The sequence below is a fragment of the Hydra vulgaris genome, chromosome 01 (genome assembly GCF_038396675.1).
Source record: "Hydra vulgaris chromosome 01, alternate assembly HydraT2T_AEP".
In the NCBI taxonomy this organism is placed as follows: domain Eukaryota; kingdom Metazoa; phylum Cnidaria; class Hydrozoa; order Anthoathecata; family Hydridae; genus Hydra; species Hydra vulgaris.
In genome coordinates this window covers 66,041,905-66,064,157 of record NC_088920.1, presented here as the reverse complement: position 1 = coordinate 66,064,157, position 22,253 = coordinate 66,041,905, and the positions used below count along the sequence as shown (strand labels likewise).

The following is a 22,253-nucleotide window of genomic DNA, read 5'->3' as shown; positions in this document are numbered from 1 at the left end:
TAAAGAGTACTCATGACCAGAGGCGTAGAAATAATTTTTTGGCGTTCAAGATAGGTAACTTCCAGACATGGAGCAAACTTCAAACATTTATATGTTTATACCTATATCAAATAATGAGGATTTACAAAAAATTGCGATGATTGGAGGTTGGGAACAAAAAAGCCCCAAAATTTTCGCCCCCCCTGCCCCAAATGTGAGAGCAACAAGTTGATGAAATATTTTTTGTACTATTCTTAACTAGGCTTATATTCATCGATAAATTTTAGATTTCATTTTAAAATATTTTAGCGTTTAAAAATTATGACCATATAAAGTTTAAACCCCCCTCAATTTGAGGGGGTTGCAAATTTTATATGTTAATAATTTTTAAACGCTAATAGATAATGCTATGAAACTTAAAATTTATCGATGAATATAAGTCTAGTTAAGAATAGTACAAAAAATATTTCATCGACTTGTTGCTCTCACATTTGGGGCAGGGGGGGGGCGAAAATTTTGGGGCTTTTTTGTTCCCAGCCTCCAATCATCGCAATTTTTTGCAAACCCTCATTATTTGACATAAGTATAAACGTATAAATGTTTGGAGTTTGCTCCATGTCTGGAAGTTACCTATCTCGAACACCAAAAAATTCTTTCTACGCCTCTGCTCATGACTCTTAGATAAAAAATATTTTTAAAATTACAAAAATATATTTTAATTGCAAGAAATTATCAAAAGAATAGATGCAATATTTTAGATTTGAATTCACTTGCAAATGGTTAGAAAAGCAGTGTCATTAAGAGAGCATTAAATGGCAAATTATTGGACTAATCAAATCGTAACAACGTTGAAATTAGTAAACTTATGGATATTTCTGAATTCTGTGTGCAAGAAACGGTGAAAACCTGGGAGCTAACAGGTAACGTCGTAGATGTGCCTCCTTCTGGAAGACCATTTATGCTTAGTGTCCGTGGCAAAAGTAGCATAATCATAACCAGAAGAAAAAAATCTTTGGCTCAACAACAAAAAGCTAGCTCAAATATTTAACATATCCTTTTCTAATTAAAGTGTAAGCAAAGAACTTGTTAGAAGAACATCAGCAAAAAAAAGGTATTGGGTCTTACATTGCAATAAGAAACCCTAGCCTGTAAATTGTGGACCAATGCATAAGATGAAAATGGTGCAAAAGATAAAAATGGTGCAATGAACAGTTGAAGATTGCATAAAAGTGATATGGGGCTATGAGTCAAATATTCCGGTTGTGAACTGCAAATGAAGAATATAAGTTAAAAGATTTGGAACTGAGAAATATTGTGAGCGCTATTTACAAGCAAGTCAACAAGGTGGTAGAGGCTCAGTTTTTTGTCTTGGTTTTTGTGAGCTGTATATTAGCCGTATCAATCATTTACACCTACGAAAACACACTTGAAACACTTTTAATTCCATCAACAAGGCAGTTGTATGGCAGAAGCAAGCAACGCATCTTCCAGCAAGATGTGGTTCCCGCACACACAGCACAAATTAAAATAAACTGGTTTACAACAAAAAAAAAATGTTTGTTGCATTAATGCCCTTGATCACCAGATATCAACCCAAAAGAAAATATTTGGTCAATGATCAACACTAAACCATCAAATTCAATTTACTGAGCATTGAAAGTAACTTCTGAACAAGTTGTGGTTAAAAGTGACACATAAGATGTGCACAAAATTGTTGAACTCAATGCAGAGACATGTTCATTTTTTGCTATCAAGCGAAAGGATCTAAAATAATAAATTTGTAATTTTTTTTTAATTTTTTGTGTTCTAAACCTTAACTAAATAAAACATTTATGCAACTTGTTTTATGATTATGTTACTAATTATTTAATTATTTTGAACTTTTTTTTAACTATATTATCTTATTAATGTTAATTGGATAGCCTATCGATTGTTCTTTTAAATATAAAAAATAATTAGTTAAATATACTTCCTGACTTTTTTTAGTTAAAAAATCTGAAAAGTTCGATTAAAATTACCATCTCAATTAAACTTTTGTGCATAGCTGAATAAATGTACATGTTATGCATAGCTGTGTAAATATTTTTGTTTTTTTTGTTTTTTTGTTATTCACCTTCTCAAGGCTGAGAAGGCCACTACAGATGAGGAGGCTCTTAATAGTGGTTATAACCCTCTCTCAACTCTATAACTCCGAAACACGAACCTTGACGAACAAGGCTGCTGGGCGGAGAAACAAGTTGAGCGGGGTAATACCAGGGACGTGGTGGGGATTGAACTCTGAACCTCTTGCTTATGAAGCGAGCGCTTTACCACTACACCACTACCGCATATACAGTACAATACAATATACAATATAAATATACAATACAAAGCAGGCCCGTAGCAACCTAGGGGGCAGCAGGGGCATTTTCCTCCCTATGATTTTTCAAATAAATAATTTTAAAGAAATTGACTGTAAAAATAAATAAAAAAGAGAAAAAAAAGTCCTTAAAACAATTTTGGGATATTACTGCCCCCCTCCCTCCTCATATAATTTTTGTTTCTACGGGCATGCAAAGTAAATATATTAAGACATTTCTTTATAATAGGAAAAAGAAAGTACAAAAGTTATACAGTTATTAAGAAAAATACGTAATTTTTATAAAAGATTATTTAATTATGTCATCAATAAATAGAATTCAATTTTTGAGCTTGTTTTTAAAGGTCAGAAAAGTATAGGAATTTTAAAAATAAGTAAAACAATTTTATTAAAAATAAATGGTACATAAAAGGTAATGCAAAATTATTTAAACTTTTAATTTCAAGTTGTTCCATGTACAAAACTTTTATTACTAAGTATATATTTATCAATTCTGTTTGGAGAAAACAGGTTTTTAGACATATAAGGTTAAATCAATTTTCTAAATGTGTAAAACGTTAAAAACATTGAGCTTTTAAATATTAAGTATTTTCAACTCCATAAAGAGTGGTTTGGAAAAAGTCTCAATCTTTAAAAATTACTTGGTGGATTGCATGCTTCTGATGGCGATAATTTCAGTGTAACTTCCGTTTTTTGGTGCTTCTTTGAGCTTAATTATTCAATAAATGAATAATAAAGTTGGCTTAAAGCTTTTTTGTCAAAATATGATTAAGATTTAAATAAGACTCCATTATTTATAGATGTTTCCAAGCAAATATAGTCAATATAAGGTTTCTATGTAATGTTCTTGTTAAGAACAGCTTCTAAAAATTAATTTAAAAAATCTCTTTTTATTTTAACTTAGTCAATAAATACTTTGGGCGTATTTTGGAAAAATAGGCCCAAAGAAACCATTCATTTCATTTGGTTTCATTAATGTTAAGAGTTAATTTGTTACATTTTAACCAAGAAGATGTGTTTCATAAGTTCATCATTCATTGTAGAAAAGATTTTGGATATGTCATAATTTGTAAGGAATAAATTAGTGTTGTCGTCAAACATGATACTAATTAGGTTTGAGGCTTTATTAAAGTCATTTATATAGATTAAGAACAAAAGTTGCCCCAAATAGAACCTTAAGAAACATTTTATACTGTTTTTGCTAATGGCATACACATATATAAGCATGTTGGTCTAGTCAGTTTAAAGTAAAAACTACTGATTATGAAATATGACCATGCCATTCTAGGAGTCTTATTTTATTAACATTTTAAATATTTTCATATTGAAATGATAGTATTGTTAGTAATAAAGATATCATAGTTAAATATACAACATTAGTTTGTAATATTGGTAATTTAAACAGTTTAACTAGTTATATTATGTAATTATAATATCACAATAACAATAACAACAACAATATTAACAATAATATCAATAATATTCTTAATGATATAATAAATATAATATATTTTAATAATATATAATAATAATAACTATAATAATAATAATAATGATAAAAAATAACATTATTAATAATAATAATAGTAACAATGATAATAGTATTACTGAATACTTAGTTAGGGTTAATACTTTAATTTTTAGGTTAGAGACTAATTTAAAAGTATTTTATTCAGAATACAGTTTTTTCCAAGAACTAATTTATTAGTATTAAATGGATTTAATTCCATTCTTAACAAAATGGTGATTCTTACATCTAATTTTAAATTTGTGATCGAGTAAAAATGTTTATAAATTAAATGTACAGTTCCTTAATTAAATGTATAGTTTGTACATTTAATGAAAAAATTTATTTAACAATATTGAGAAGCGTTTGAGATTGTAACTCCATATATATTGACAGTTAAAGAATATAAAAAAGTTTACTATTAGTATATTGAGCATATAAGAATATCTACTAGATTGTAAGCTAGTATACAAAAAAATATATTTAAAACTGCATATTTATTAAATTTTTTTTAAAATGCTTTAAACGTTCAAAAAATCCCTAAAAACTTTTGTAAAGAACTGTTTACAAATATATACAGTAACGTATAGCCATTGACAATAATATACATTTGCATACAGCCATTTACAAAAGCCAGGGGTTAAAGGTGAATAGGAAATCAAGTGGAACGGTGTTTAAAATATTCAAAGTGTGTGTTCAACAAGATGCAGATCAGCTCCTAAATGTTCTAAATTTGATCATTCAAATTTTTTTTAAAGGTACATTTTTGTTTTGTGCATTCTTGCAATTTTTGGAGGTCTAGGGTGATGACTGTAACTACTATATCTGCCCATAATTATTTGTTGTATCATATGCCTAAATTAAAAGCTTTTATTAGGGAAAAAAAAATTAAATGAGCTAAGTTCTGATATTTAAACAGAAACCTAATAACATAAACAAGAAATAATTATGTTAAATATTAACTAAGTATTGAATATACTATCAGGGTGTTTTGAAAACAATAAAGCACTATTAAAATTTCTAAAATGATTTTATTCCAGCTAAATTATTTTAATTTTATATAGTATTTTCCTTGCAATCAGTAGTTTTCGTTGCCGTTTTTTACATACGTCTTTGGCTGAAACTCTTTTAGTAAAATACCTTCAATGCTGATGAACATCAATGATGATGTATGTTTTACTGACATTATGTTTTGTTAATCTGCAAAGATGATGTTCTCATTAAAAAGACCATTTATCATTATGCACTCACAGTTATAATCATTGATGAAGAAAACAGGCGTTTTATTCTTGGCAATCTAAGTCGTCCATTAAAGTTTATTTAACGCCATTAAAATACTTTAAAATAAAATTGCGGAAAAAAATGCTTTTTTGAATTGCTTTATTTTATTTACAGTCTCACAGAAACTTATTTTAAACAGAAAATTAAAATACTATTCAACTTCAATTAAAATCACTGCGCAAAAAGGCAAATGATCTTTTAATAATGAAAGATTACTTTTATTAATGGAATAAATTAGGTGTTGCCTAGTTTATAGACAACCGCATTAACAAAAAAAAAAAAAAAAAATTAGTTTCAAAAACTAGCTCAAAAAAGCGATGGTGGAGCAGTTGCAAAAAACTATATAGAAAGATGCGGAACAGTTTCGTGATTTGTCGGCTAAGGAGGAATGGCGTTTATCTGCGTTTCCATTAACCCTATAACCCTAACAATATTATACAGTAGCATACAGCCATTGACAATAATAGACAGTAATATACAGTCATTTAAAATAATATACAGTAATATACAGCCAATTGCAATAGTTTGTAGTAACGCTCAAATACTTGCTAAAAACCTAACAAAAAAAAAAAATCACTTTTATTTTAGCGCACTAAAGCCAACATATAATATATCTCTTAAAATGTTTTAATATAGACTAAAATGTTTAGAATAAATTATGCTTATTGATATACTTTAAATGATTTAAAAAACAATAATATTTGATGAAATGAAATACTAATCTTTTTTACTATTTGTATTTTTTGCAAAATTGCAAATTTAATGATATTGCAAACGTATACTTTTTGGAAGTAATTTAAAAGCTATGTTTATAAGTAATTGAGATCACGTTATATAAGAATTGTATTTCTTTTTCTGAAAAAAATTTGACTCTTAAATCAGTTTAAAATAGATAAATGTTTAGTAATACAACTTTATTGGTTTGCTAATTTTGCTTACAGGAAAAATATAAATAGATGTGACCTTACTGTATATAAAAGCAATCATAAAGACCACACAATACAATACGTTGTCAGGATAAAAAGCATGTGATTCTAAACAAAAAAAACCTGGTCTGACATTTAAATGTACTATTAGATGTTTCTTTTGGAATAGATTTTAAATGTTTTTTTTTTAATCTTGTTCTTTTATAATAAAAAAACAAAATTAAAAAGAAACCTTTACACTAAAAGAGAAGATTTTTATTGTTTCAATCTTTCAATGTTTCAAAAGTTTCAATGAGAATATGTGAGCTTTGATTGAAAATAGAGCCATATTGTTAAAAAATAAAAGTACATGTACCTCTGTTATAATGTATAATATGCAGTATTTTATATTGTATACCTTTTTAAACTTATTTGGAAGATGTCCAGCTAAAAAGTCATCAATTTAAGTCTAACTTTCCCAAGACGATTTTGCATTCTCCAATAGGAGTAAGATAATATACCAAAACAACTGACTTTAAAACCATTAAACATTTATGGGTACATCTAAGGCATCAAATTTTAGGCATCAAGAATACTTATCATGTTAATTTGTTTATTAAAGTTAAGGAAATATAGAATTATAGGAAATATTGGAAAAATAGATAGATAGAGAGAGAGAGAGAGAGAGAGATCCTTACGGATTTTACTTTTGACTAATATTTTTAGTTACAAATTATTTCATAATTTTAAATCAAATTTAACAAATAATATTTTTTATATTTAAGAAATGAATAAATTAAATAAAGGATAATTAAATTTTCGATACTTTTGTAGTCCAAAACTTAATTTTTTTTCTTCTCTTTATTTTCTTCTTTGTTTTATGTTTTCAAAAAGAAAGTCTTTTCAAAAAGAAAGTCTTTTCAAAAAGAAAGTCTTTTCAAAAAGAAAGTCTTTTCAAAAAGAAAGTCTTTTCAAAAAGAAAGTCAAAAAAATTCAGCTTAGCCTTAGTTTGTACTAATCCAATATTTTGTAAATCAGTAAACAAATTTCTTCGATACATTTATTCACACATCTATAATTATTGTCACAAACAAATGCTTTTTAGATTATAATTATAATATTTGAATTCAGCATAATTGAATTGCAATACATTTAATAAAAGCATAGTTTGTATAATACTTGATATTTGCGGTAAGAAATAGAAATAGTCTAAATAAAAATAATTTTTAGTTTACTTATATACTTTGATCTCATGATACATATTTGTGACTTAACTTTTTTATTATTATTATTTATAAGTTTAACAAAGACTGTGAAATCAGTGCACAGAAAGCTTTTAGCATTTGGTTTTTGATACTCGAATGCAAAATCAGACGTGGTAAGCATTCAACGAATGAAATATATAATAAATGTTCCATATATAAAATAAGCTAGTTTTATTTAAGAATAACTCTTAAGGTAGCAGATCTTCTTAAAATAAAGTTTCTAAAGTTTTTGTTATGGAACATTAATTTCAGTTAAATTTTATTTTACATAAATTAAATTTTTGTTTTTAAATATTTATAAATTTAAAAAAAAAATGTAATTAAGGACTAGTTAGACATTTAAGCTACCATTTTGATTGATTGTAAAACATGATTGATTCGAACATGATAGTAAAAGTTTAACAAATGCTAGTAACTCCAAGTTTTCAGAGTATATTTAGAGTACTATCAACTGGGGTTTCCACCACAATGGTGAAAAACAGATAATTATTTTTTAAGTTATTCAATATTTTTTAATTTTTTTTGTCAACAAACCTTTTTTTCATAACTTTTATCAACTTTAGTTCAGCAGAAGAAATTTTTTGTTGATACCTGCTGTGAAAGTCTTTTTTGTCTTATATTCATTATCAAAAAAAACTTAACACTTGAAAAACTTGCAATTGGTAATGAGGCTGTATTTTTTTTTTTGAAGTGTAGTTACTGTTTTTGAATTTATATTCACATTTTCTAGTTATGCAACAAGTCATTTATTATTTAAAAGATGCAAACAAACATGTAATGAAAATGGTTTTTAAGCAAGCAAGCAAATATAACCAAAAGTTGTGGTATTATTATTAGTTAACTTTAGGCTGTGACATTTATCCTAAAATTTTTTTGAGCACTGGTATAATTTTAAGCAAACAGGATATTTTTAGAGCTAAGTTTTTTCTAAAAACTTGACCATTAAGCTAAAAAACCAATAAAAAAATTTGTTGCTATGGTGGTTGCTAGGACAGTTTGAAAACTATAGTGTACTAAACTATGATTATTATAAATCTTAGTTTGTTTACAATGAACCGTTTTTACGTAACTAATCTCTGTTAAGTTCATCATTAAAATTGAATAAAAAAAATCTTTCGAAAGTTGTTTGACTTTCATGAGGATCTTCTACCTTAAAAACTGTCAATTCTATAAAAAGCAGTTTTATATACGAACAACTAAAATAGATACCGCAAGCTTATACAAACTACAATAAATAAATGTTTACATTACCAGGCCTTGTTAAGAAGCGTTACGCAGCTCACATTTTGCTTGCGAAAAGGCGATTTGCCTACGCGTTCAGCAGTTTTGCGCTACGCAAAAACTTATATCTTTTAGAATATTTAAATTATTTTTTGATTGTCGTTAACGTGACGTTTATTCGGAAGAAATAAAGTAGAAGCATTTAACCGCAATTGTAAACTAATAGATTTTTTGTTAAAGAAACAGAAACATTTTTTGTTAAAGAAACATATTTGTTAAAGAAACAAAGAAACAGAAAGCTTGTTTCATAATTTTTTTTAGTTCTTGTTAAAAATTAGTTGGAAAAAATTAAGTGTTTTAAGTTTTATCTTAAGGAATTAAATATATAAATTCTTTTTAAATATAAAATTTATTTTTAGTCATAATAGTTTAAAAAATGCACGATTTATTTTGATGCAAATATTTTATTAATAAGATATTTTGTTTATTGTTAATTCAATAACGTAAAGTTTTAATGGCGTTCGTTTAATTTATGAAAATAAATTATGATCACGAATATGTTATCGGTAACTGATAAACAACAACAAAAAACTCTTTCTTGTTTAAAAACATTATTAAAATGAGTTCACAAATTAAATAAGAAAAAATTTATTAACAGTTAATAAAATAACCAAAAACCAACTGTAAAATGATAAGAAAATAAACAAACATTATTTTACGTTTCATAAAAAAAAAAAATTTTTTTTAAGTATAATTTAGTTCATATTTGAAAAATATAATAAAAATGATTTTTTAAATAAGAACTTAGATTATATTTGTAACTTTTGTTATAGTGAGAAAAAAACAAACTGTTTGTATGATTTTTAACGCGTTAATAAAATAACTTTAATTACAATGCGGTACTTGAAAAGACGCGAGTGACGCAATATAACTTCTAACGATACAAAATATATTTGCTGAGTTGAGTTACTTAGAAATCCGTTACGCGTTTTCGCTACGCAGCGAAATCTCGTAACAAGTCCTGCATTACATACAAATACAATAAATTTTACATACAATACAATAAAGTTTACATACAAATACAATAAATAAATAAATAAAAAAAATTAATACTCGTATGATTCATAAAATGCTGTTTTACATAGTTAAAACAAAAAACAGTTTCCTCTAAATAAATAGCTTATTTATACTCAAAGCAATTTCCAAGTCAAATAAATTGCCTAAGTTGTCCTTTTCAAGACAACCTAATATTTGTAACAACTTTTTATTCACTAAATCTTTATAATTTTTTTAGCAATAGCCGTTTTTATGTTATTGTTAGTGGTCACGTTTTGTTAGTTTATTACTGTTTATTAATGTTTATTACTGCTATTATTAGATATAATCAATATATCTCTGAAATAATAACTCTGTTATTATTTCAGAGATATATTGATTAATTGCTATTCGAATATTTAGACCTATTTTAAGTACAAATAACAGTCTACAAAAACAACAACAACAATATTTTAACGAGTAATTATCATATATTGGTTCTTAAATAATATAATATCAACTGAAATGTTTAATCTCATATAACATGGTTAAAATGAGAAGAGCTTGTAAATAACACAAACTCAAAAAAGAACAAGGGCAAGAAAATAAACAGAGATTAAAAAAAGTAACCATTAAACTAAATAAATAAATAATAAATTAAACAAAAAATAAAATGTAATGTCACAAAAAAAACAAACAATAAGGCAACAGTTAAGGCAACTTTTAGTTGAAACCTTAATGTTTCTGACTAAATTTTGAAGGTAAAGATGAAAATTAAAAAAAAAATTTTAAAGGTATAAATGCTAGGTAAAGTTAAAACTTTACCTAGCATCTTTACCTAATCTAACTTTACCTAGTATCTATTTAACATGTTATATATGTATATTTATTGACCACAAAATAAAATAATTTACTTCAAAGTTTTTCTAATCATTATTCAAAGTTTCTCCTTTGTGATATAATTTAAAGTTCAATAAAAGCTTATCACATTGACTAAATTCATCAAATGATTAGATTGAACATCATCATCAAACATATGTTCTTTGTTATCAATAAAAAAAGAGCTACAAAAACTGATTAGAATATTAATAATTAACTTTAAATTTAAACTGGCTTTAAAACAATTTTTTTCTTTTTTGAAACAGCCTCTTCTCTTCCTTAAAATTCTGATATCACTTTCTGCAACTACATATGTGAATAACATCTTTAGAGGGTTGAACCAAGCATAATGTCCCTGTAGTTTTTTTTTTAAATTAATTTTGAAATTAGAATATGCAGATTTGTGATAGAATCAAGTTTAAGCAAATGTCACAACCCAAAACTTTTTTAATTTTTTTTACAACAAATCCAACAATAAATTCAACAAAATCACTCGTATATAAGGATAAACTTCTTAAGAACTTCTTAACAACTTAAGCTATATAAGCATTCTCATGGTCAAGTTATTGTTATAGTCAGTTGTTATAGTCAATTTCTTCTAATAATTTTAAACACATTTTTATTCAAATTTTTTTTTGAACTCAAAAGATACCCTTAATATAAAAGTAGCCAATTGGTAGCTTTACCGCATCATTTGAGCTGTTTATCAAAAACAAGATTGCTGCTTTTACTTTAATTTCAGAATCGCTTTAAAGTTCAGAGCAAATAACAACATACCTAAAATTGTAGTTAATTTTTTTTTGATTAAGCAAACACAAACTTTCCACTATCGTGTATGTATTTAATTGTACTCATATTAAAAACATATATTGTTGTATAAACACAGCCTTCCCACAAAATATTTCGCCATGCCATTCTATTTTCTTATGAATTTCCATTTCATCAGTCATTAATGAGCAGATACATGATTTTCTTTTTTCCTTTACTTCTGCTACTTTCAGTTATAAGACCATAATTGATTCTGATTGAAAACAAGATTTGCATGTAACTTTTTGATACCTTTTTTAAATGTTTTTAGATGAGGAAGCATTTTAGTAAATTTTTTTCTGACATTTAGATAAACTCTAGGAGAATAAAAGATTAGGTTAAGAGCAAGGCTTTGCATTTCCATTGGATATTCTTTAGTACATTAGGATTTTAGTATAAGAAGGCATTACAAATTTTTAAAATATTTCAGTTTTTTGTGTCCTACAACAATTTAAATTTTTTAAAGTCATTTTTTTTAAATCATTAAATCTAACTAATTAAAAAGTTTGAACGATTCACATAAAATATTACTTAATATTATTGGTTAATATCCCTTAAAGAATTCTTAAGGGAGGATTTTTCTTTAAAATTAATTTTAATGCTACTTTAAAAGACTATGCTTTTTTAAAATCATTCAGGTATGATTTACTCTTTTCTTGAGGAGATTCTAAGGCTGTTTTTTTCAAGTTCTTAAAGGTGTGACAGCTCTGTCTTTTAGCTCTATCTAAGAAGACAGTTTCCAGGGTAGTTTCAAATGAAGTATTGTCTTTTATTTTTTTTTATATAATTTTTTATCTTATCAAAATTTGCTTTGTTATATAAGACTATTTTTAGCACTAGTTCGACCATATTTAGAATATTTTTTGGATCTGTGTATAACCTTTGTCTACGTTAAAATCAACGACAATTTGAAAATAAACTCTGAAAAGCTTTGAAATTAGTTTATGAATTACTTAATCTTAAATATCACTAAAGTCTTATAAAAATTGATACGAGGTACAAAATAATCCGTGGAGGTTTATTAACCATCTATAAATGGATAAACAACTTCTATAACTCTAAAGCGATCTTTTCAACAATAGTTATAAATTCTCTTACAAAAGGAAATTAAACTTGAAAAACCTAATTGCCGTTTGGCTTCTTGTCAAATTTTTTTTACTTTATGAGTAGTCGACAAATAGAACTTTTTCTAATTTTGTCTACTATGGGTATACTATGTAAATAAAGTTATAAATAGCTGACAAATATCTTTAAAAAAAATTTCTGCTTCTACTTAACAAGAGTATCATTTGCAAGAATGATTTAACAAGTTCTAAATATAATTTTTGTGCAAACTCGAACAAGATCAATATATATCTTATTATGAAGTTATAGAAAAGATTTACATAATAAACCAAACTGTGTAGAAGAAAAAAAAAAAAATATGCCTTTGTGCTCATGATGCCACTATGCTTCCTAAAAGCAGAGCTTACCTTAAAGATTATATGCAGAAAATTGAACTTAACTTGATGACAAACATTAACAGTCTTATCTAAAAGATATAGATATTTCTATAAAATATAGTTGAACAAACAATTTTCCATTTAATGATGTGTTTGGGCTAAGAATCAAAAATCTAAGTTACCTGCTTGAAACTCATAAAACTTGTTTTGCGTTGTTTTACAATAATGACAATAAGATCTGATCTTTAAACTGTTATATTACCTAGCTAACAATTAAGGTTCAGAAAACATTGCCGAAATGTTTATTTAAGTACGCATAACTTTCACTGCATACATGAACCACATATCCAAATTTTGTGAACCCCAATTTACAGTTCTTAAGCTTTCAATACGAAGTTTCAATAACAAACAGCAAACATTTACTTAACGTTCACAGCAAACGTTTTTTAAATAGGTCTAGAAAGTTCTACTGAAATATGCAATAACTTACATGAAAGTTTACTCAATGTGTTTTTTTTTTCTCCATGCTTTATATAAGGTTACTTTCTATATATATATATATATATATATATATATATATATATATATATATATATATATATATATATATATATATATATATATATATATATATATATATATATATATATATATATATATATATATATATATATATATATATATATATGTTTGTGTGCCACAAAATTTGAAATCAATTTTTGAAAGCTTTTTTCTCAACCAATTTTGCTCAAATTTTGCACACTTAATCATTTTCGATGACAATTCAAGGAAATGGAAAAATTTGACCAAAAAAAGTTAATTAAGTTAACAAAAATTTAATTTGTATTTTCCCATGCATTTTATGTATTTGATATGAATTGCGTATTACGTCACAAAAATCATTGATTTGCAAATTATTTGCAGTTTCGAAGACATTAAAGCGCAGCGATTCAAAACCTATTGTTTTAAGTTATTAAGTAATAAGTCTTAAGTTATTAAGTTAAAAACCTATTGTTTTAAGTTATTAAGTTAATAAGTCTTAAGTTATTAAGTTAAAAAACAAAAATTTAGTAAAAACAGTAATTTTTAAATTTAAAAAAAAAAAAACAGTAATTTTTCCTTCTACAAAAGATAACAAAAAAAGAATTTCTAGGCCCAATAGAATTCTGCTTGCATAAAGCATGGATTTGAAAAAAGAATTTTTTTTTGATTTACTAGTTGTTTTTTTGTTTTAATCAAATATATATATAGTTTAAGGCGGTGTAAGGTACACCTAAAGAATTTAAACAAAAAGTTAAAAATATTGTTTATATTAAAAAATATATATATATTTATATAAAAATATACATATATATATATATATATATATATATATATATATATATATATATATGTATATATATATATATATATAAATATATATATATATATATATATATATATATATATATATGTATATATATATATATATATATATATATATATATATATATATATATATATATATATATATATGTATATATATATATATATAAATATATATATATATATATATATATATATGTATATATATATATATATATATATATATATATATATATATATGTATATATATACATATATATATAAATATATATATATATATATATATATATATATATATATATATATATATATATATATATATATATATGTCATGCTTTTATGTCAGAGATATGCTATTTTTCTATTAGTTGATACTACCTCGGCATATATGCCGCAAAAGTTGAGCATAGTACCATTAAGTAACAATATGAAGACCTCCTTAATTAAAAGAATAAAAGAAAGGTATAAAAATTTATCTTATACTCAATACCTTCATAAATATATACTCAATACCTTCAGCAGGACATGAAGCAAATTGTGCTGGGTTACATGTTACCAGTAGCAGGATAACCTGACCTGACCTGAATAAAAACTCATTCTTTCTTGGCTTTTTATCCAATATATATTGCATCATTTTACTGCATCTGTCCCTTCATGCTATAAAAACTTTTTTTAATTCAGTTTTATTCCTTGCACATCAAGAACACCTTACAACTATTAGCTATCTTAATTTTTTTTTAATATACAACCTACAACTTTTCAAGTCTTCAGTTAACCATTTCCTAGTATTTTTACGAATTTACTATTTTAAAGTCATTCATAACTTATAAGTGGTTGCTTGCCATCTTTTTGAAAGTAAATTTGAGTTTGAAAATATATGCCAGTACTTAATAATTAGTAAATATAAGCATAGAATTATCTTATTCAAAGTATTAAATTTTTTTTAGCCCTTCTATCAACCCCTGCTAAATCTTATAGTTTAGCCAGGCTGGGTTTGAAATGAGTCACATTTTTAGCTGGCGCCGGGGCCCCGGTCACTTGCTAATTGATGGTGCTTTGGTAATGAAGAAAATAGGACATTGAATGTCCATCAACCAAAAACTGCAAGCAACCACTATATAATTGGGGGTTACAAGGAAAAAAAAATAGAGTTACAGAGCAAAGAAACGGTTGACAGAAGACTTGAAAAGTTGAAGGTTGTATGAGTCAGGAAAACATGGTTGAGAGTTCCAAGGGGTTGAAGGGCAAAGAAAAATACTTGAAAAATAAAAGCTTTTGGAGCATGCAGGGACAGATGCAGTAAAAGAATGAGACTTTTATGAATAACGAGTAAAGCAAGAATGAGTTTTAGTTGATGGAACTACAGATGATAGCTCCTTTGAGCAGCAACCATTATAGTATTAGAAGAAAAGAGAAAGAGATGCAACCTTACGACGATGGGAAAGAAGCTTAATCTTAGCCGACAGTTTGGGTCCAACTAGGTATACAATGCGTGTTTAGACCTTGTCTAGAAGAGAAAAAGCATTATTAAAAGAACCAGCCCAAATATGACAACAGTATTCCATACAGGGATGAATAAGAGATTTGTAGAGGTAAAGAATGGAATCAGGGGAGAGAATAAGGTGAATATGATAAAGAGAAGATGGATTACATTTAGATGGGTCAAGGATTTTTCAGAGCTCACCAAATTCAAATGAACTTGCAAATAGTTTTGCTCCATTGATATGCAAAAGTCGTAAAGCTGTTCGGACAATCACTGACAAAAAATGAAAACTTTTAATTTTATGTAAAACCCGAACATGGTAAAGTACTGCTATTAATATTGAATAATAATAGCAGATGGAACAGCTTACTTTTATGCTTAAGCATTTTTATAAATTAACAAAATTCATTCAAAAAGCCCTGATTGACTTAAATTCAGCTATTGACTTTACAGAATCTGAATTAAAATTGATTTTGTGAATATTATCTATGTTGGTACTAGTGAAATTAGGTTTAGAGGCTTTGTGTCAGAGAGATGCTATTCTCCTATCAGCTAATACTACCTTAGAATTTATGCTGCAAAAGTTGGGCGTAGGACCATTAAGTAACATTTGTAACAATCATAACCATGAAGACCTCCTTAATTAAAAGTATAAAAGAGAGATGCACAAATTTATCTTATTCAATATCTTTATAACGGAGATCAAGCTCAAAATAATTTGGTTCAGACATCATACTAGTTCGGCTAACTAAAACTGCTTTGGTAAATTTAATTGTGCATCTTATCAAGTGGCTTTCATTCGTCAAAGCTGAAACTACAGCATTGCTATCCATAACAGATGATAATGAAGATACCATATTGTGCGAAGATGAACCTTTGAGTCTTTGATTACAGGAGTAGCTGGACATGGTCAATAACTATGAGATGAAAATAAAAACAGCAAAACAGATTAAAATATTAACAACTTGACTAAAATGATACGAAAAGAAATTTCTTTAATTTTACAAAATTGCTTCTATAACTCTTCCAGCTCCTTCAGGAAACCTCAAACAGGATCATCATTAAATAAAGCATTATCTAATAAATGATCTTCAGTCTTCTAACAAACAAAAGATCCATTAAATTATATCAAAATGAAAATTAATAGTTATTTTCAAGTCATTTCAATAGCGGATTGGGAAAATGGATTTAAAAGTAAATTTATGAATGAAATGTATGATTTATTTTTGCATCATTACAGTTATGCAAATTAACTAACAAAATTATTCTAAATTATTTATCATTAGTTATTTATCGTAAATTAAAATAGAAGGAACAGAAACAATTGGATTACTCCTTAATTGAAACATAAAATACGAACCAGGGCTGTGGAGTCATAGTGGGAGTTGTATCAGAGTCGCAACATATTCAGCGGATTCGGAGTCGTAATCGTTAAACAAAATTGCAACTCTGACTCCAATAGTGACAATTCTTGGTATTGTACATGCATGTACAAAATATTAAAATAACCTTATATTCATAATAAATCTCAAAGAGCTTTTCATTAATTTGGCAAAAAAAAATTTGTTAAACTTATCGCCTAATATTTTTTAAAGAATTCGAAGAGTTTTTCAAAAATTTTGGTACTTTTTTTTTACGACTCCACACCCATGCAATAAACAATATAAGGCTTTCTAATAAACCTAATGTCTGAAATAATGAATAAACAAAAACTAAATGTAACAAGTAAAAAACTGAAATAAAGAAACATTTCAAAAAAAAAATAAAACAAATAAAAGTACGATAGCTGTTTTTTATTTTGTTCAAAATTTGTTATAATTTTATTGATGGAAAAAAACAATTCTATAATAATATACTGTAGTAAAATGTTACTTTTTAGATTCCTTTTCTAGTGGTGAAGAAATAAGGTAATTAAAAATCTTTGAATCTTGTTTATTTTATGTTACCTGGTTTATGCTATTTAATTTTTAATATTAATTATAAGCTGTTTATGTTTGGTAGTTATTCTTGTATCAGGATGGAGGGCTTGTTTTATGTGAAAGAAAATAATTTTATAATATTTGTCAACCATCTTACAACAAGCAAAAAATTTTTTGTTTTGGAATATTTAAACTATCTTTTAATTGTGTGAAGTGCTATTATTCAGAAAATATAAACTGGTTAAAAAATGCATTAACCCTCAAAAAGATACTGATTATTTAATGTAGTATTTTTTTTAAATTAAAAAACTTGATTTAAATATGATTTTGAAAATAAAAATTTAAATTCGATTTCAAAGGAATGTAAAATGGTTATATTCATTAAAGAATAAATCTTTTTCTAATTATCTACTAACTAATTCATTACACAAGTCTCTCCATCTTTGATTAAATTGTGTTAAACCAAATAATAAATTAAAATAAAATAAATAAAAAAAAGGGAGAAGTGTTTTTTTAAAGAGAATTCTTATAGTTCTTTGTATTATTATTTTCATTTTTTTTTCAGCCCAATTGAATGTCAAATTCCAAATGGTTGTATTTTTAAGTTTGACTTACAAGAAAATGAAATTTTAAGAAAAGTTGAATGTCAATTAAATAGTAATAATACTTGGAAAGATATTAATAACAAGAAACATGATTATGGATATTACTTAACAAAAAAAAAAAAATGCTACATTGTTTGTGAAAGTAGAGAATTTATTTCTTGAAAATGCAAAATTCAATTTTAAGTTTTCATTTCAAGATTCAAGAGAAAATAGTTCAAGAGAACGTAGTTGCTTGGTTTGTATTACAGGTATTATTTTTACTTGTTATTTAAATTTTTCACAAAAATAAACAATTTAAATCATAAGTTTGTAAAATCTAAATCACATTCTAATTAATAAAGTAAAGTAATTTTTTTAATAAACACTGGGTTCAGACAGAGCAGTTTCGATTCAATTAATTTTAATTCTAAAATTTTTCTCTAAACTTTTCTAAAAAATTTTATAAATTTTTCACAAAGTTTTTTAAGTTTTTTTTAAATTTTTCACAAAATTTTTTAAATTTTTCACAAAATTTTTTAAATTTTTAACAAAATTTTTAAAATTTTTCACAAAATTTTTTAAATTTTTCACAAAATTTTTTAAATTTTTCACAAATTTTTAAAATTTTTCATAAATATTTTTCATCTTTTACAAATTTTTTTAAGGGATCCCCAAGTGCTGAGACAAGTTGTGTTTATATTAAAGAACATATTTAAAAAATTATTTAAATAAATTTATTTTAATAAAACTAAATAACAAATGCATACCAATAAAATTAAAATTGTTGTTTTAGCCGTAGCTAGTTGTCTCCATTTTTTTTCGTACTCCAAATCTTATATTTCTCTGCGAATTATATTTATAGTCTATAATACATATTCAACCTATTTCATTAATTTGATTCTTGTTTCATTTAAATCAAATATGCTGTTCTTGTTTATTTTATACATATTTATTTATTGAAAGTTTTAATCTGCATAATATTTAAACTTAAAATTTTTTCTTCGTTTTCTATTTTTTCATTTAGAATAAAATTTAAATATTTACTATATAGGCATTATATAATTTTATTTGTTTAAAATTTAAGTTTCATTTAAAATGAGACTCTCAGAGGCGTTTTTGATAAAAAAACATTTTTGATAAAAAAAGAGCTAGTTTGCTTCCCAAAATTGGATAGCAACTCTTTTTGCTCAACAAAATTCAAAAACTTCTAGTATTTCATATATTATTCAAAATTTCTTGTTAAAAGAATTTTTAGTTAAAAGTTTTTATGTGTTACAACATTAAAAGAAGCAGGAAAGTATTGGTTTACACGTAGAGAAATTCACTTTTGAATTTAAAGTAATTTAAAGCAAAAGCGCAAACGGTGATACTTCTTTTAAAAAGCTCAGCTCAGCGTGACATACTTTATGGATGAAATCTAATATAAACCTCAGACAAAACATTTATATCATATCTATAAGAATACCAAATAAAAAAATATACATATCTTTGTGGCAAAAAACTAAAAAGAAGGTTTTGCTTTAATTTTTTAAGAAAGTTACTTTTACTTAAAAATATAGCGAATATATTTTTATAGGATACATTCTAATAAAGAATATAGTAAGCACTATGGTATTTCTTTAAAACTATTTGTCTTACTTTTGTAATAAATACAAACTCTTATCTGTGAAATGTCATATCTGTAACAGTTTTATATCTCTTTGTGCACTATAATTAAAATTAATAACTTTGTATGCACCATAATTAAAGTTAATAAAAAAATGTAAAAGCAAACATAGTATGTAGAAAGTTTTTTTTTGCCACAAACTGAAGTCACTGCACAAAAGTTTTTTGGCTTAACTTTTAGATTCACCTTTTATGGCTAAGGCTGCGTCTATAGTTTTTAATTCTCTAAGATCTTCTTAGTTCTGTCATTTGTATAGCGTTAAGTACAAACTATAATCTATAAATCTATAAAGGTAAATTTTAAATCTATAAGGGTAAACGTCTTTGGCATACATTGAGTTAGCAGTCAGTACATGCAACAATTCTGCATAATATATCTATAAAATAAGAAAACTTAAAAAAAAATTTTAACAATTAGAAATCTTTTTTGCTAAACACGACACTAATGACATCGCATTAAACCACTGAGCTTTAAAAGAAAACAAGCCTAATTATAAATCTCTTATAAGCTCTATTTGGAAAATATATAAGAAAATATTATAAGAAAAGGTGCGAATATTAATTTTTTTGCTCTTATAGCAATTTTTCAGAATGACTTATTTTACCAAAAAATATTGAAGTAAAAAAGGAAAAGGTATAGGAATGATTGGTGCAGAATGGATATATAAGTATAGAAGTAGTAGGTTCGGTAAAGACCCACATTTTATGGGTCTGGAAAGCTAGGATATCTACATAAGAAAAAAGTATAGATAAGGTCAGTGTGGACTAGATTTACAATGACCCATATTTTTATGGGTCCGGTCAGCTAGTTGTTAAATATAACAAAAAATTAAAAAATACTCTAAAAAAATTAAAATAAACTCTGAAATAAAAAAAGGTATCATTATAAAAGTATTATTTTTGTTTATTAAAAATAGTCTTAAAAGTAAAAGCATTCTATTGCAAACATTACCCTGAAATAGTAACTAAATTATAAAAAATTTCAATTTAAAATAATCATTCTAATTTAAAATAATCATTCTAATTTAGTGCTGAAAATACTATTTTTGCAAAATAAAAATTGAAATTTAGGCGTTTACTTAAATTTATACTTAAGAAAGTATAATTCAACATATTAATCATAAAAAATATATTTCTAACTTCATTTTATTGCTAATCAATTTGAAAAAAAAAATTTAGTATTTTTTTGAGTTTACTTTTTTTTTTTGATTTGTTTTCATTTGATTGTGCAAAAATATTAGGTGCCGATGTGCAAAAATATTAAGTGACCAAACGCCGAGACAAGTTGTGTTTATATCATAGATAAACATTAGAAAATAAGTTAAAAGTTAATTAAAGTTTCCAAAACAACTTATTGAATAAGATAGTAACAAAACAAATTTCATAATTTTTAACCCCATTTTGTTTCTTGCGAAGGAAAGTTCCGACACTTTGACTATTTTTAATTTTTTAATCAGGTCTGATTTATACACTTATATTTGACGTCAATAAAAAAAGTTTCTTTTAAAAAGCTTAAATCAATTTTAAATTGCATGAGTTTCTCCTTTGGAGGTTAAATGAAAATATAGGATTCAATTTTTATTATTAATTTTAAAAATATCTGAAAAATATATTGGATCTTTTTAAAAATGGTTTCTTGAGTTAGAAATGTAAATAAAATAATAGGTTAAAAATATAAGACTATTTTTGAAACGGATTCCTCAATTTATTAATAAAACAAAGGTTTTTAAATCTTTCAAAATTTAAACATGTTGGATTAAATTGTACTTAGTGGTGTATATAAAAAAATTGATTACTTATTTTCTAACAATAATATATCTAATATCTTGTGTATTCTAAAGTTCTCTTTGCCTAATTACTATTTTTATTATGCTAGTTTATTTAACTCAAACACTTAACGATACGTTGAACAAAAAAATAAACATGCTACAGCGAATATTTTTTAAAACCATTGCAGACTAAATATGTAGGGGAAAACCCAATCTGATTGGGTAAAATTGAAGTGAGTTTAGAAAACTCACGAAAACATTTATAATTGAAACCAGATGTTTTTTTACGAAAAAAACTATGCAGATTTGAGAGCCTAAAATTAGGCTCTCAACTGGAAGTATAATGGCAAAACAATAAATGCTTTAGTTAATATCTCATTCTATAATTTGTTTTGGAAAGTTTAAAAAACTTTTAACTTATTTTCTAATTTTTATCTATGATATGAACACAACTTGTCCCAACACTTGGGATCCCTTTAAGTTTAAAGTTTTACGACAATGGATTGATTTTCAACAGTTATCGTTCATTAACTAAATTAATTTGAGTAGTTTACTTTGTTTTATTTCAAACTTGTTTTATGTTTTTTATAGACTGTATAAAGGCATTAATAAAAAACTAGATAAAATAATGTAGTTTTATATAGCATATATAGTATTTTATACACTTATAATAAACTTGGTAAGGAGAGGGGGGTTACAATATATTACACCTGGGAAGGAGAGGGGGATATCAAATAAAAAGATTTTGTGATAAAAATTTTTTGCGTTAATTTGAGCCCTGTACATTT

At 25.4% G+C, this 22,253-nt stretch overlaps 1 protein-coding gene across 2 annotated transcripts in view; it reads left to right on the top strand.

Annotated features, from left to right (window-relative positions):
* The window catches only part of LOC136075533 (uncharacterized), a 68,749-nt gene that overhangs the window by 3,459 nt on the left and 43,037 nt on the right, over positions 1-22,253 (top strand). For both annotated transcript variants that reach the window (XM_065788965.1, XM_065788964.1), the window contains exons 2-3: positions 17,408-17,435; positions 18,013-18,300. The gene's annotated coding sequence lies outside the window, so the exon portion shown is untranslated. The remainder of the gene's footprint in view (positions 1-17,407; positions 17,436-18,012; positions 18,301-22,253) is intronic.